Source organism: Corvus brachyrhynchos, unplaced genomic scaffold, assembly GCF_000691975.1.
Source record: "Corvus brachyrhynchos isolate BGI_N302 unplaced genomic scaffold, ASM69197v1 scaffold467, whole genome shotgun sequence".
Lineage (NCBI taxonomy): Eukaryota > Metazoa > Chordata > Aves > Passeriformes > Corvidae > Corvus > Corvus brachyrhynchos.
In genome coordinates this window covers 2,822,936-2,838,730 of record NW_008239309.1, presented here as the reverse complement: position 1 = coordinate 2,838,730, position 15,795 = coordinate 2,822,936, and the positions used below count along the sequence as shown (strand labels likewise).

Here is a 15,795-nt window from a genome sequence, read left to right as displayed (position 1 = left end):
CGGGTGAAGAGCCGCGGTGGATCTCTTGTTTCTGAGGGATAGGGAGGGAAAACAGTGCAGTTACGTTTCTTCCGTCTTGCTTGCAACACTTGCTTCCCTTGGAGTAGATTTTTTACAGCTGGTTTGGAAGTACGCTTTCTTGTTCCATGTGCTGCTGCCGTTTTTTGGGTTGGTTTTTTGTTTGTGGGGTTTTTCTGTTGGGTTGGTTTTTTTTTTTTTTTTTTTTTTTTTTTGATGCATTAGGTGGTTTACCTGGTTTGCAGGGGCCGCAGAGTTCTCATGTTTTTTGTACAAGCTATACCTGTTCGTGTAACAGGCGACTAAGTACTTTATTAAAATAATGGGCCCGCCAGTCTGAGGGGATTTTTTTCTTGAACGCGAGTTGTAGAGACAAAAAAAAAAACAGCCAGACTACCGTACATGGTGTTACATGTAGTTACATTTTCTAAGATCATGTCACATGGGCGGCATTTGCCATTTTGAAAGTAGTATATCTCCTACTGTAAATTTCACTTTTTACTGTGGGGTAAGAATGTTCATAGGAACCTAAGTAAAATCAGTAGCTACTACAGATGCTCAGGTGACTGAGTTTAACGTGAAGTTCCTCTTCTGTGGTCAGGTGGAGCAGTTAAAGACCTGAAGCAGTGCTGGGAGCACCTTGTAGTCTTTAAGTGACAGGTATTGTTTACGTGGTGTTTAGCTTGGAGTGCTTTTTATTGTTCAATCATCAATTTACAGTGCTGGCAATATGATGCTAATTACTACTGTTCCTGTAGTTTTCCAATGTAGTCGTTAGCTTCATCTTTTTTTTTTTATGTAAATGACCAGAATGCCGAAAGATAAGTGTGTAAGGATCAGTGCTAACTGGACAACACTAAGTATCAATAAAGTAAAAAGTTTAAAAGGCTGTATTTTCAGTTCACTGTTGTCAGTGAAAAATATTTACTTGAGAACAAATTCAAAGAAATTGAAACATTCAAATCTTTATATACAAAATAACTTATGTCATCATGTAAATCTTTTGATCCACTTGTAATTTATAGCTTTGGTTTTAGCTTTGTCTTAAGCTGCGAACTGGTGTCTAAGAGATAAAAGAATGTAGTTAACATTCTTGGAAAATTATGCTAATGGAAATGAAAGTGGTAAAGAGATCCTTTTTTATTATCTCTTTTTTTTTTTTTCTTCTTCTTAATATGCTTTTCTTAATACTGAAACTCTCATTAAGCAGTCATTTGCGTTTGTGGTTTGTTTTTCCTTGTCCATTCCCCAGCGTATATCTGAGGACTGTTTGCCTTTTCTCTCTGCAGAAGGGAAAACAAACATTAAGTAATGGAGGGGAAGTTTTCTTTCAAGATGGCTCAACTGTTTGTTGGATTCAGCTGCACTCAAACCATTCTAAACCAGGTCAAGCCATTCTTTTTGTTAGAAAGCATACAGAAAAGAGAAATATAAAGTTGATCTTTCAGGCAAAAGAAAAAAGGGTTCTCATGACTCTGGGATAGAAGCAGCTATATTTAGTTAATGATTATATTTATTTTGGGAAGGTTGCAGCAACCGATTTCATTTTGCGAGAGCGTGAACATGCCTGTTGCTGGTGTCAGTCTGAAGGCTTTTTCTTCTTGTGTTTTGATGAAGTACCATTGAATCTCATTGTAACTTGTACTAAGGGGATGGGAAACATGGGGGTTTTTTGTCAAGGGAGGCATGTTCAACTGATACAAAAAATCTTAATTGGAAGGGTGAGTAAGGCTTCCCTATGTGAGATTCAAGTAGCTGAAGCTTTGTGCATAATGGATATGTGAACATGATGAATAATCACACACTATAGTATAAATTTGTTTTTCCCCTATTTTTTTATCTAACATAGCAAAAGGAAGAAAAGATGAGGCCCCTTAACTTGAATTAATGGTGTGGATGCAGCCAGTAATGGTAAAATGGCACGTAAAATTCTCGAACTAGATAAGGTACCACTACAAGAAGAGGTATGTCTTTGACTAGCTACATACGTTGTTGTAGAGCTAAAGCTGATTTATATGAAGAATGATACCAACATAATAAGTCTGTTTAGAAACTAATGTATCAGTGGAACTCTTGCAGGGACACTTCTACCAAAAGGAGATCATTACCATCAGGGAGTTGCAGTTATTTACAGCAACCTCACCATTACCACCTTGAAACCCCTGCTGGAACAGTTAGTGATGCTATTTCTGTGTTTGCTACCAATTGTTTGCCAGAGACAATTGCACTCACTGCAACAGAAATAGCAAAAAAATTATTTTTTAATATCTCAGCCAGTTCGTAGAAGAATCCAGCTGCTTTAGCCTGGGTGGCCAGTGAAAAAAGGCTAAAGCTAGAACATTCCAAGATGGCTTTATGATCAGGCTTCTGCATAAAAACCAAAACAGAAGAAAAGTGTTTTTTCATGTGTCCAGGGAAATCATAAAGAAGTGAACTTGCCATCCACAACTCCATGCGCTCTGATGGGATACGCCCATGAGTGCTGAAGGAAGACATGATTGCTAGGCCCCTCTCAGATCTTTGAAAGGTCATGGCAGTCAGGAAAGTTGCCAGAATACTGGAGAAAAGCAAGTACCACCCTGGTCTTCTAAGCAGGCCAGAAGGAGGACCCAGGGAGCTACAGGCTAGTCAGTCTCAACCCCTGAAAAGGTGATGAAATGTTTCATCCTGGAGGCCGTGTCCACACACGTGATAGACGAGAAGATGATAAAGGGTAGTCACAATATTTAACCAACGTGATTGCCCTCTGTGCTGAGACAACTACCTGGGTGGATGAGGGAAGAGCAGTGGACGTTTTGCTGGACTTAGAGCAAGAGTTTTGACGCTGTCTCTAGTGATATCCTTGTAGGCAAGCTCAGGAAGCATGAGCTGGAGGAGCGGACAGTGAGGTGCAGTGAGAACTGGCACCTCGCTGTCTGCTCATCCAGCCCACGCTTCCTGAGCTTGAACCACAGATCCCAGACGGTTGTAATCAGTGGCACAGGGAGGCCTGTCTCTAGTGGTGTTCCCAAGGGTTCAGTACTGGTCTGGTATGGTTTAACTAGTTCATCAGTGATTTGGATGAAGGGGCATATACCTCCTCAGTGATGTTCACTGACGACACAAAGCTGGAAGAAGTGGCCGATATCCCAGAGGGCTGTGCAGACCTTCAGAAGGACTTCAGCAGGTTGGAGAGGTGAGCAGAGAGGATCCGTCTGAAATTCAACAATGTGTTCAATTCTGGGCTCCTCAGGACAAGAGAGACTTGGAGCTCCTGGAACATGTCCAGTGGAGGGCAGCAAAGGTGGGGCTGGAGCATCCCAGTTACGAGAAAAGGCTAAAGGACAGGGCCTATTCAGTCTGGAGAAGACTGTGAGAGGATCACATCAATATGTATAAGTATCTGAGTATCTGACAGGTGGACGTCATGAGGATGGAGCTAAGCTCTTCTCTAGTAATGCTGAGTAATGGGCAGAAGCTGGAACACAGGAAGATCCACCTGAACATGAAGTTCTCTACTAATTGAGCACTGGAGCAGGTTGCCCATAACAGCTGTGGAGTTTCCTTCCCTGGAGTACTCAAAAGCAGTCTAGACGAAATTCTGAGTACCATGCCCCAGGGGATCCTTCTTGAGCAAGGAGGCTGGTGATGTCCAGTGGTCTTCTCATGACCTGTCTGTTAAATGGGAACAATGCATTCCCTGAAGTAGGTGAATCCAGGGGGGAAGGTTACTCTTTAACCATCTGTTGTTCTCCAGTATGTAACGAAATTAGTGTACCATACTCTATTGTTGTATGTGGAGTGTGTCTCAGCCTGGTATGATTGAGAACAAAGTCAATTGGAGCTGGTTTGAGCTTTTCCTTCTCTTGTGGAAGAGTTAATTACTACTTAATTTAAAAGTAAAACTTATGTTCAAATACAACTTTTATGAATGTGCTTGGTACTCATGCCCCTTTTCCCTTAGCCTCTTTTTTATGGAGACATGCTCATCCATCTGCATTCACAGGTTTAAAAGATAGAGCCTGTTTCAAAGTAGCTTCATTTGCTCTAAACTCTCAAGGTGTTTTTGTGAGTGTGATGTTGAAAAGACAATATTCAGGTGAGATCTTTTCAAGGCTAAACAGAGGGTAATAACAATCTCCTTGGTCAAAAGAGCCTTTCTAAATACATTCCATGATAAAGCTGGTATGTGAGAAAGGTGAGCTGGCTTGCAGAGATAATGTGTTACTGTTCTATTCATTTTGTGGTCTCTAAAGTTCTGGAGTTTAGTTTACTGTCATGTTTTATGGAAGAGGGGAAGTACATGGTGGTGTTACCTCTTTCTCCCTTTGTTCTTTTCAGGCTGCCATTGTACTTCCCAAGCAAATAGTCCCAGTTTTGTGTGTATGTTTTTACAAGAGTAACACTCTACACCTGATTTTGTTGAATTTTATCTTAATAGTTTCTGAGCCTCTGCAATTTCTCAACATCCATTTCAGTTCCAATCCTCTCTTCTGAAGTGCTCTCCAAATCCCACTAGCTTTGTGTCAGCTGCAGATTTTGTAAACATACTCATTACTGAAGAAATTTAAAAGACTATTAAAGAGAGCCATGCCCAGAATAGATCTCTCTGGTACTCTGATGTGTCCTCAGTTATTAGGCATTCATTCCTGGGTGTTGACCTGTTGTTGTTCTGGCATCCCGTTATCTTCATGTGTGCATGTAGTAAGATGATTTGTTTTCTAGTTCTGGCTCTTCCTGGCCTGTTGCACAGCCTTCTGGAAGCGGTCAAACGTCTTTTGTTCAGTGGAGCAAACCCAGAATTCTCAACCGAAGCCTGATTTCTTAAAGAATCCATTTTGCTGTTCTTCCTGTGGTTAATAGCGCTCCTATGACAAATGTGAATTTGCCCATCTTTAAACATTCTCTGAGTTTGCCTCTTGAGTACAAGATGCAGGTAAAATCTCTCATGATTAACTTATTCTGGTGTTCCTTTTTAGAATCATGCTAATTACTGGGCAGTGTCAGAATACATAAAGAAAACTACCACTGTAGAACTTTGAATAGATGAGATCGGGAAAAATAATTTCTTTGCTGTATGATTACAAAGACTATGCTGATTCAGTTTAGTCCAAGTGAAAAGCAAGTATCAAGGACAATGGGTTTTTTCTTCAACTAAGAGTCAAGTCAAGCCACTATTCAAAGAATGGCATATATTACATACATGTAATATATGTTCTAGGTTGGAATATGCTGTTAGGTTAGAAAGGAAGTCTGTTTAGGCAGTGAATATTGTCGGCCTTTGAAAAGCGTGACTTGCACTGAAAGTTCTGTATAAATCACAGCTGCATACCAGGGAAATCTTACATCTGTTCAATTAGTAGAATTTCCCGTAACTTGTTTTTTTCTCCTCCATGCACTTTTCGTTCCTCCAATCAAGTTTGAGTTGTGTTCCTCTCTTTTTTCTCACAAGTGTTTATCTTTGCACTTTTCACCTTCCTTTTTACAGTTACCTAATTTTTTTCATTTGCTTTATGTTTTCTTCCAGAATGTTTTTTTCCTTCATCAGTGCTGTTTAAGCCAGTGTTACTCACAGTGGAATTACATTATGTAAAAAATACTTCTTTGTGTAAGCTACTGCTCACTGTTTAAACAATGTTTGAGAGCCAATTATGGCTACTTTCTCCTCTTCTTGAACAATGGACTTGGTTTTGCCCAGATACAAGCATATTTAAGACAGTAGAATCTAAGTAAAGCTGAATTTGGCATGACTTTAACAGGACTTTCATCCTCCCTAAATATGTGTTTTTTCTCATACTTAACTTCATCATATGAAAGGGGATATTCTTGTCCTGGCAACCAGGAAAATAAAGAGCACAGACAAAAAAAAAAAGTAACTTTACTTCTCATTCTCCAAAGAGAAAATGTAGCGATTTTTTTTGTTGTTTTCACAGTATTTTTCCGGGGTCCTGTTGTCTGTTTCATATGTCCTTAGTTTTCTGATTATAAGGTTGTGAATCCACAAGCAAGGCACGTGTTATATCAATATTTTTTTTTAAATTCTTAAGCAGTAGAATATGTTTGCAACTTCTCAGTCATGGTATCTGTTTTCACATAATACAATAGCAACTGAATACAATTAGAACATACTGGTAAATTTTATAAGTCAGTGCACTGTATTGAAGTATGTATATGAAGTAGCAGAATATGTTAAGATTCTCTCCTACCCAAATGTGTAACATTTGAGACAAGTCCTGGAATGTCTCATTAGCCTTCTTATCTCAAAAATGTATTTTATCAAAAATCAACCTGGTGAGTATGATGATAAGGGAAAACAACAGTAAAATGGGGAGGGAAATGGTCTGTTAAGAGAGGATTGTTTCAGTATTTTGTTAAATATGTTCTCAGTGTGCAAGGGCAATTTTATTGGGTACCCTAACACAGTTTTCCTAGGTGGGTGACTGCTCTCTGCTCAGTTACACAATTTGATCAGAAGTACCAAAGGCAAATAGCAGATCTGGGATGCGTAAGTTTTTCTAGAGGCTATCGAATACCTGGATAAATTGGAGCTATCTCTGCTGCTACTCAACTTGCAGAGTAATCACAAGATAAAGCCTTAAGGGTGTTCTCTCTGTGCTCCCCTATGAGCTCATTGCTAACTGTTATAGGAGGTATTTTTATTTTCAATTTATACTTCTTCCTTACTAAATCAGATGCATGAACATGGAATACAGCTACTCAAGAAGGAAGATATGCAATTTAAAATGTGGAGTTTTGAATTCAGCTGGCCTTGTCAATATGCAGACTTTTTCTAATTTAGTGTTCACACTCTGGTTAGGACATAAGAATAGTTTGCTTCTGTTTAAAGCTAAACAGATCTTAAAGCTAAAAGATCTTAAAAATAAATCCTTCATTGTGGAATGGTGTACAGGACAGGCCATTCAGCAGTGCCAATGGAAGAAGTAGATGTCAGCTTTCTGCCACTGTTGTGTTAGTCACTGCTTCTAGTGATCTGCTGACACAGCAATTCATATGACCACTCTTTAACACAGATAAATCGGGTTAATTTTGACTGGTAATGTAAATTGGGTGTGGTGAACATGACCCAGCCATGGGCACTCACAGCCCAGAGAGCCAAACGTGTCCTGGGCTGCATCCAAAGCAGCGCGCAGCCAGCAGGGAGGAGCCCTGCCCCTCTGCTCTGGTGAGACCTCACCTGCAGTGCTGCAGGTGGTCCCAGCACAGGAAGGACATGGACCTGTTGGAGTGAGTCCAGAGGAAGCCACCAAGATGATAGAGGGGTGGAACATCTCTCCTGTTGGGAAGGGCTGAGAGAATTGGGTTTGTTCAGTCTGGAGAAGAGAAGGTTTTGAAGTGACCTCATTGCAGCCTTCCGGTACCTGAAGGGAGCCTGCAAGAAAGATGCAGAGAGACGTTTCAGAAGGACAGGTAGTGACAGGCTAAGGGGGAATGGTTTCCAACTGAAAGACAGGAGGTTTAGGTTAGATACTAGGAAGAAATTATTTTCCTGTGAGGCTAGTGAGGCGTCAGAACAGGTTGCCCACAGTAGCTGTCGACGTCCCATCCCTGGAAGTGTTCAAGGTGAGTTTGGATGGAACTCTAAGCGACCTGGTCTAGTGAAAGGTGGTGCTGCCCATAGTAGGGGTTGGAACTAGATCATCTTTAAGGCTCATTGCAATCCAGACCATTCTATGATATGAGCCAACCCATTGCATTTTGGCAAAGTAATGCTGCTGCAGGCTGTGTTTTTGACATGTTACAGAGAATTCCATTTTTCACAAGAAATGTGATGGGTGAAGGCAACTTTTAATCCAACAAAACAGGTGATTCCAGAAAGAGTCATCCAGTCATAAATGGGATATCATAAAACGGATAAATAATTTTGTGAAAAAATTGTGAATTCACATAGTCTGTCTTAGCCAGGAACATTTCTGTGTTAAGAAAATACCTGTGTTCCTTTTAGAAACCCTAATGAGTTGTTCAGCCTTTTTACATGTTTTGTACTGTATTACATGTAAATTCTGCTACTTACGTTGCAAGGGTTTTGTGTTCATTGTAGCAGTGACTTTGCCTGCTGTCTGTGAGCTAGAGGCTGTTTGGCCTTTGCCATCCTGTACATGTTAAACTTAGCAGCAGTTATGGAGCATTGTTTTAATACATGATGTTTTAATCTACCTGAATCATGTACGTGAGTTAACTCACAATCAAGTGCTTGACAGCTTCTGGGTAGGATAAGTGATAATGATACTTACTGTCCAGTTTGTCTTGTGCAATAAATGGTAAGTTAGCTGAGACAGCTAAGAGATAGTTAGCCTCTGGCAAAGAAAGTTCTCAGAACAGCTGTAACTACATACTATATAGCTTGGAAAATGTTCATACTTTCAGAAACTTAGGTATAAATACAGGAAAAAAGTCTGTCGGTAGATGAAATTGTGAGGCTCAGCACAGATTATTCTCACCAGCTTTGCTAGAGACCTCCTATGAAAAATTACTAAACTATTCAAGGTTCTACTAGGCTCAAATAGTGCTCCTCTCATTACAGCTCTGACACAAATTTCAGTAGTTTGAAATAAAATATTTTAATAGGACATTACCCCATGGCTAGGCTTCCTCTCCCATAAATCATAAAACATTTTCCTGGAATTGGCCCATTAGATTCTGAGCTGTTTGCGGAGAGTAAACTACCAGGTCTAAGTTTGATGGTGCTGTTCCAGTTTGACCTGTGATAGCTGAGGTGTGGACATGGCACTGCTTCTTAAGCCAAAACCACAGAGTGGTTTTTGCTGTGGGGCTTTGTAGATGTCTATGGATATGGAGACTCTGTTACTGCCAACTTCACAAAGTCACCTGACACTTTCCATGAAGAGAAAGTACAGCCTGCTGAAAGAGATTTTACATCATGGGACACTCCATTGTCCTGGCTGGCAGAAGGCAGAATGGTCTGTGTGTTAGTAATGTCTTCAACTGCTGCAGCAGTTTGCTGCAATGCTTATGAGTCAGAGCCCTATATCTCTTGCCATGCACTCTTTAATGCACAGGTGGAATATAATATATGTGTGAAACTGTTATCACAATCAAAACGTGTTCTGGTGCACCTGATTGATTGGTTTTTTTTTTTGGTTTTTTTTTTTTTACTTTTAAAAGGCTTTATCAGTCTGAAAGCCTCTAACTGTCTCAAATGTAGATGTATGTAACCTAATGGTCTTCAATTCTTTTCCTAAAACAGAGAATAATCAGAATTATATTTTAATGAAGAACTGTTAGTGGGGTTATAAACTTGATTTTTTTTAATGCTTTTTGTAACTAAAGGAGCAGAACTTTCGAACAGTGTTAAAATAACCCATTTCTGATGAGAAGATACTCAGAGGAGTTAGAAGCCGGTCACACAGAACTTAACAATGGTTTTCAAATATTTGTGTTATCAACTGTCACAAAACAGAAATTGTTTTCCTCCTTTCACTTCCTCTAGAGTGTATAAAACACATGCAGTTAACCAACCATTCTAAATTTCTGAAAATTTACAACTTACTAAAAAAACCTGGGACTTTTCTGCAAAATTAATGAGGACTTTTTCCACAATAAGGTTTGTATAGAATGACTTGCTTAGAGCAATAACAAAATAGAGCAAAACAACTGTCAGGTTAATCCCTGCAGCAGGGAGTGGGAATCTGGGAAAAAGTTGTCATCACTTGTTATCTACCTAGTTGCAGAGGTGTCATAAAGTGTCTTAAAGTGTACTTGTAGAGTATTAATACTAGACAACGAGGAGAAAGATGCAACTAAATCTTAACATACTGGTATCTGGAAGAAAGTAGATAAGTTTAATAGCTCAGAGTTCATTTGTCCAGGATAAAAGATGAAAGTATCAAGGAAAATAAGCCATCATGTAACTGTGGATTTGTGCTGGAGAGGTATTTGTCTAATAGAGACTTAACTCTAGTGCACTTGCTAATTTCAGTAAATATAAAGGGGTGCATTTAAATGGGTTATCTCTGATTAGAAGCTTTGAAAGGCAATGTGATTCCACTCCATGGAAGCCAATGAGCTAGGTAAGCTTCCACTCCTTAGTTACAAAGAGCCTGATATTAATAATCTGGGTGATGACACTAGGTTGATATGTTGTTATTATTATATTGTCCATAATGCTTATAATTTTGTCAGTTGTTTCCTGTATTATTTATTGGCCCATTGTATTTGCTTCCTATTTATCAGGGCAAATGGATTTTTCTAAGCATGTCAGGGGTACAATCCTCTGCCTCACTATTGCCTCCATGCATTCTAATGTGTGCTAACAGTAACATTAAGGACTATGGCTGTGCACCTTTTGCCCTTGACTGCCATCTGCCTTTTCACCAGGCCCAGTACTGTGATAAAAATTATCAAGCAAAGCAAGCTGTCAGTGTGGTATGCCTGGGTATAAGTGTAGGTTGACATTTAGGTTCATGAGTGTTAGTATGTGTGGTGTACAGATTGGTAAGCAGCACACGTGCATAATTGTATTAAACTTGCTCAGGAGGCTTTAAAAAAATGCAGAGAACCTGCATTCTGCTGCTGCACCTCCAAGACTGGATGCATTAAGAATAATTAACAAGGAAGGAAACAAATTGTGAATGGATAGGTGCAAGCAGACTGAGATAGAAGAGTAATAAGACAGCCATCCCCACAGTGACCAAATAAAGTGACATTTAAAAGTTAACTGGAAACACGTACTGGAGTGCTGTGTAAGAAAACCCCAGGGACAAGGAAAGAAATACAATCAATTTCAAAAAAACATGCTAATATAGCCCTACATGTAGGGGATATAATGACAAAACAATCCCCAAGCTAACAACAGTTTAATTGGAGATGCAGTTGCATAAGCCTGAAACAGGTATGAAACATGTGGAAATCTCTAGCAAAGCATTCGTTATCCTGCACCACTGTAAACAAACCAAGCTACTTTTTTTGTCATTAGAAAATTATTAGGGGCATTATTGATAAATTGGGTTAATTGATAAATTGGAATTTATTATCATAAAGTTTCTTGTTTGTGGAAGAGGTGATAATGGTTCAGGTAACAGGAAAATTGTTTTGAAGTAATGATTAGAGTTCTGTCTCTCTCCTTCTTTCAGCTCTTCTTCCCACATTACTCCCACTATAGTCAGCCATCGCCCTACCTGTCCTCTGTCAGGAGGACTTACAAGAGGCTAAGCTTGCTCCTTCTGCCATGGTGTAGGACAACCAGGAGAAGAAAAGAACTCAGTACTTTTATTGATCCTGTTTGCTCCTGCTTCTGCCTTGCATCCCTCCAACTCTTTCCTCAGAAGCCAAGGTTATGCAAATAGGAAGTAAAACTAACTCTTCAGGTTGTATAGATTGCTGAAACAACTGATTATTGCTGTCTTATTCCAAATAAAGCAGATAATCTGCTAATTTGCTTCCTACTTTGCTTGGGCAAAAAGTTGTTTTTTTCACTTGTGAGAGACTGAACAGGCTGCATTTAGAATCCAGGAATGAGCTACGTTCAGAGCAGTCTAAATAGAGATTGCACAGGCATGTCTGTTTCTGAAGCCACTACACAGAGGGAGGACTTTCCGGAAGAACCCCTGAGAGCAAAGGTGTGGCACAAATCCTTGCACAGGGCAGATCCAAACTGGAAGGTTAACCCTAAAAGCACCAGCAACATGTTAGATTCAGAAACCATCCCAAAAGTTAAATAGAAATTGTCCACTTAGAAGCTGATTGGCTAGTGGGACAGACTCTAGCTAGTCTTGTTGCCTGGGAAGTTTTTCTACAAAATCTGTGACTCAGCATAGACTTTTTAAATAAAGGAGTTGGACCATGTGCAAGGGCAATAGCAGCCGGCCCAGTTAGCAAAAACTCATGGACTGTTGAAGAATAAGTCAAATACACTGGAGACTGTGGGTTTCACTTGTACATAGTCAGCATCCACAGAGAATAACATTGACAAGATGTGAAAATGTATTACTCTGGCAAATCTAGAGATGAGGCTCCATTATCAGTGTCAGTGATGTATCCATTGCTATTCCTTGCTTCCTGTACATCACCCGTTAAACAGGCAAAATTTTGGCCATTTTGAAGAATGAAGGATCCCCCCCAAAATATTGCTCCTTCTAAATACCCATTCTCTTTCTTATACCTAGTTCCTGTGGGTTCAAGTGGGGATTTTTTTGTTGTTTTGTGGGGCTTTGTCCCTGTTTTTGTTTGTTTGTTTTTTGTAAATCTGCCTTAAAATACACATGAAACCTGATGACTTGCATCTGTGTTCCTAGCTGGTATGCATGGTCTGCCTAGAAGAAAAATGGCTTTTTTCTTACATGAGGGGGAAGCTGAGGAAGCACAAGAGAAGGTAAGAATAAGAGAAAAGTCATAACGGGAATAAGAAACAAATCAAGTTAAAACTAATTTATGGGAAAAAATTCAGGCCAGGGAATGTGAAATGGAGGTTCCTGGCAGTTAGTGGAAAGCCCATTTGACTGAGCCAGTTCTTTTGCCTCCTCATGGCTGCTGCAGGTTTTTCTCATAGCTGGCATGTAATGTCAAAACGAATTCTATGCTTTGTTTCATCTGATAGGTGTACTTGGAGCCTCCTGAATAAGCAACCAACACAACCTCGCACAGAAGCAATTATGATTGTAGTTGGTTAGAGGATGATCTTAGGGATAAAAAAGACTCAGTAGAGATCGTAAACAAGTACCATTTTTATCATGCTACCATGGCTCAGGTACACTATTAATTTTTGTTACGGTTAAAGGAGTGTTATACCTATTTAAGAAACAAGTGCCTTAATGCTGCTGCAATTGTGGAGAGGCTGAATTGAGGGTTAAGGCAATCCACCTTCAGAGATCTCAAATTTCAGTCATGATGAAAGTGCTTTTTTCCAGGCATGGCTTATTCAACCAAGGATTACATTGTTGTGTAATTTTACTCAAGAAACAGCCTGGCTATTAGGAGACACTGGTGAGTAGAAAATTTGTTGTTTAAAGGATTGTGATTGTGATAGTTACCACAAGCCCTGCAACACACCATACAATCAGTTTAGGAATGGAGGTCTGCAGTTATATTGAGGTTTGTATTTGATGGCCAGGCTTTGCCAGAGGCCCTCTGGAAAATCAAAGTGCTGGTTTCAAGAATTGGTAAAGATGTTAGTGCAGATGGTACTTGAAATATCATAGATGGAACCTTTCCTACTGTATTGTTTCTGAAAGTACACGTGTGATCTGGGTTTGTACCTCTTTGGAAATTCTTTTATTTTTAATTCAGATAACAGCAAGTAAATTGCTGCCAAAACATTATGGAACTATGCTGCACATAGCTACCATATTTTCTTGTCCTGAGAAATTCTGCTTAAAGAAAGCAGCATTAAATTGTATTGGAAGCTAAATTGAGTAAACTGTACCAATACTGCTGTTCAGATCCCTACCACTGGCTTTCTTAATATGTAGTCCTGGCATACGGAGCCATGTTAACACGTGATGATAGAATTTCTAGCTAAGCATGCCATGGTGGTGCATTTTCTCCCCCAGTGTTTCCTTACGTCTGCAATGACATTGTTGAGAGCAGTATTCTTGTGCTGCAAATGTACTTTGGCCAAGCACCTAAATTCTTGCAAGTTAGATAATCCCCACTTTGAAAGCATGAGGACAGCATGCAATTTCCCTGAAAGAAAGAATAAATTAGTGGCAGATATATGGACACCACATAGAGGTCAACTCTTTATCCAGTGATCTAGCTGGAAGGAATGTTGAATCTGTGTTGATATAGTGTATTTCCTCTTACGGCTCAATGACTTGCATTAATCACTTGATGGGAGGAAGAGGGATATTGCGAAGGCATTCTGTAAAACAACCACTGTCAACAAGAATTTTGACAGCTGAGTTTAAAGACTTGTAGTTTTAAATTTGGATTCTATTTAGTAAAAATTTTTTAGAAAACAAGTTGTCCAAGAATAGAGTGAAAATAAATAGTGACTTATCTTACCCTTGTAATGATTTGCTGAGTATCTTCACGAAGTGGAAGTGTTTGTAGGAGGATGTACTTCGATTTCAAATACAAGCAGGGCTTTGTAAACATATTCAAGTCACTGTGCACATGGCAGCTTTGTTTGTTCCTAGAACCTACTCTAGATGGGTTATATATTAAAAATCTCACACAACAGTTACATTATTGTGCAATTACTATCTTTAAAGGTTTGTTAAAATACTTTGCAGTTTTCTTTCTAATACCGTAGAAGGTCTGCTATCCATCCAATCATAGATTTTTGCATTACAAAGTTATTTTGGCGCCATCTCCAAAAAGCACATAACAAGTGTGCTGCAGTATTGGGCCTTTCTGGTTTGCCGTGTAGCTGGATGCTGGCTGGGTATCTGTGACTGTTCAGTTCCAAAAGAGCCATTTTGTGGTTGTGGAGTTTGGGTTTTTTTTTTGTGATATGATTCATAATTCACTGTCTTCAAGATCCACCACCCACAACTACTTTTTGGCCAAATTTAAGACTGGAAAGAGGGGACCCAGTAGTGACTGAGTCACTTCTGTTTTGTGCCAACAAGTTGCTCTCTTGCTGATTAGCCACCTGCTTTTGATCTGGATTATATCCAGACCTGCTCCAGCTGGCCAGAGAATGGGAAAGTCAGCTGTAGTCAAGGATACCTGCAAAGCACTGAGAGCTACAGCAAAGCATCTTTGAAGAGAAGCACAGGGAAAGGCAAATTAAAGGGAGAGCAAGGGGAAAAAAAAGGCAAGGAGCCAATTTCTGATCTCAGCATCACTGATGTCACTAATATGAATTTGGTCCACAGAGTGCTGAGGAAATGAGAGTAGAAACAGGTCAGAGAGAAAGGTGACAGACTAGCACAGGTGACAGGGAGGGAAAAATTAATCATGTCTCAACTGTAGTCTTAGTGGCTACTCTGCTTTAACACTTGTAATGTCTTTTACTCATCCAAGAACATAAAATTAGTAAAATCATTCCAACAGACTTCTTGTCTTTCATAGCAGCTCCAGCCAGGGATTTGTACTGGTGGTGCAGTTATCTGCAGATCCATTTGAAAAGCAATATGCACAGATCTAATGAAGAGGAAAAGGTTTAAATCTCATGTTTCAAGTGAAATCCTATAGTAGCAAACATCCTTATACTTTAGATCTTCCTTCTTGTAATGTTCTACACATTTCCAAGGTTGCTTAATTTTCCGGTGAATACCAACAGGCTTCAACTATGCTTTAGAACATGTTCTTGTAAAAAAGTGCAACAAACACACAAAAAACTACCTTCCTGAAATATTTTCTTTTGAAAATGTTTATGAAACTCCATTGGTGAGTCAAAAAAGATAAAAATAAATGTTAAGTTTGCTGCAAGGATTTATTTAGTTGTTTCACTAGACTATTTGTTCTGAAAGTAGTTTTTCTTCTTCTAAAATAAGAAGCAAAAAGTATGCATGAAGAACCCTTCATCTGCTTTCAAGTATTCTTCAATCTAAAAAAACTGTGTTTAATTAATTATTTTTTTATAGTATTTTTTATATCTTTCTAAATTCTTTCTTTTTTTTGAACATTTGCCCCTCGAAAGTTGTTGGGGTGTTTTTTTTGCTTGTTTTGGTTTGTTTTTTTGGATTTTTTTGGTACATTGACCGGCAGTCATAAAACTGAGGCAAATAGCTAATTTCATGTGTCTAGGTACCTACAAGGGTTAATATGATTCAGTATGGTAATGTACATTGCAGTTACTGCCTTTCACTAAAGAGAAATAAGGCTTTGGAATTCTTTGTCCACTTGAATAGCAGTATGATTTTTGGAAGTGCT

The 15,795-nt window shown here is 39.2% G+C and overlaps 1 long non-coding RNA gene across 4 annotated transcripts in view; it reads left to right on the top strand.

Moving 5' to 3' along the window:
* Positions 1–6: 6 nt before the first annotated feature.
* Positions 7–15,795, top strand: part of LOC108448288 — a 41,548-nt gene continuing 25,759 nt past the window's right edge. The window contains exons 1-4 of one of the 4 annotated variants that reach the window (XR_001864137.1): positions 7–678; positions 11,109–11,238; positions 12,270–12,346; positions 12,882–12,957. This is a non-coding gene — a long non-coding RNA (uncharacterized LOC108448288). Of the gene's footprint in view, positions 679–7,175; positions 11,239–12,269; positions 12,347–12,881; positions 12,958–15,795 lie in introns of those variants that run through there. The other 3 variants (XR_001864136.1, XR_001864135.1, XR_001864134.1) reach the window with 3 other exon arrangements.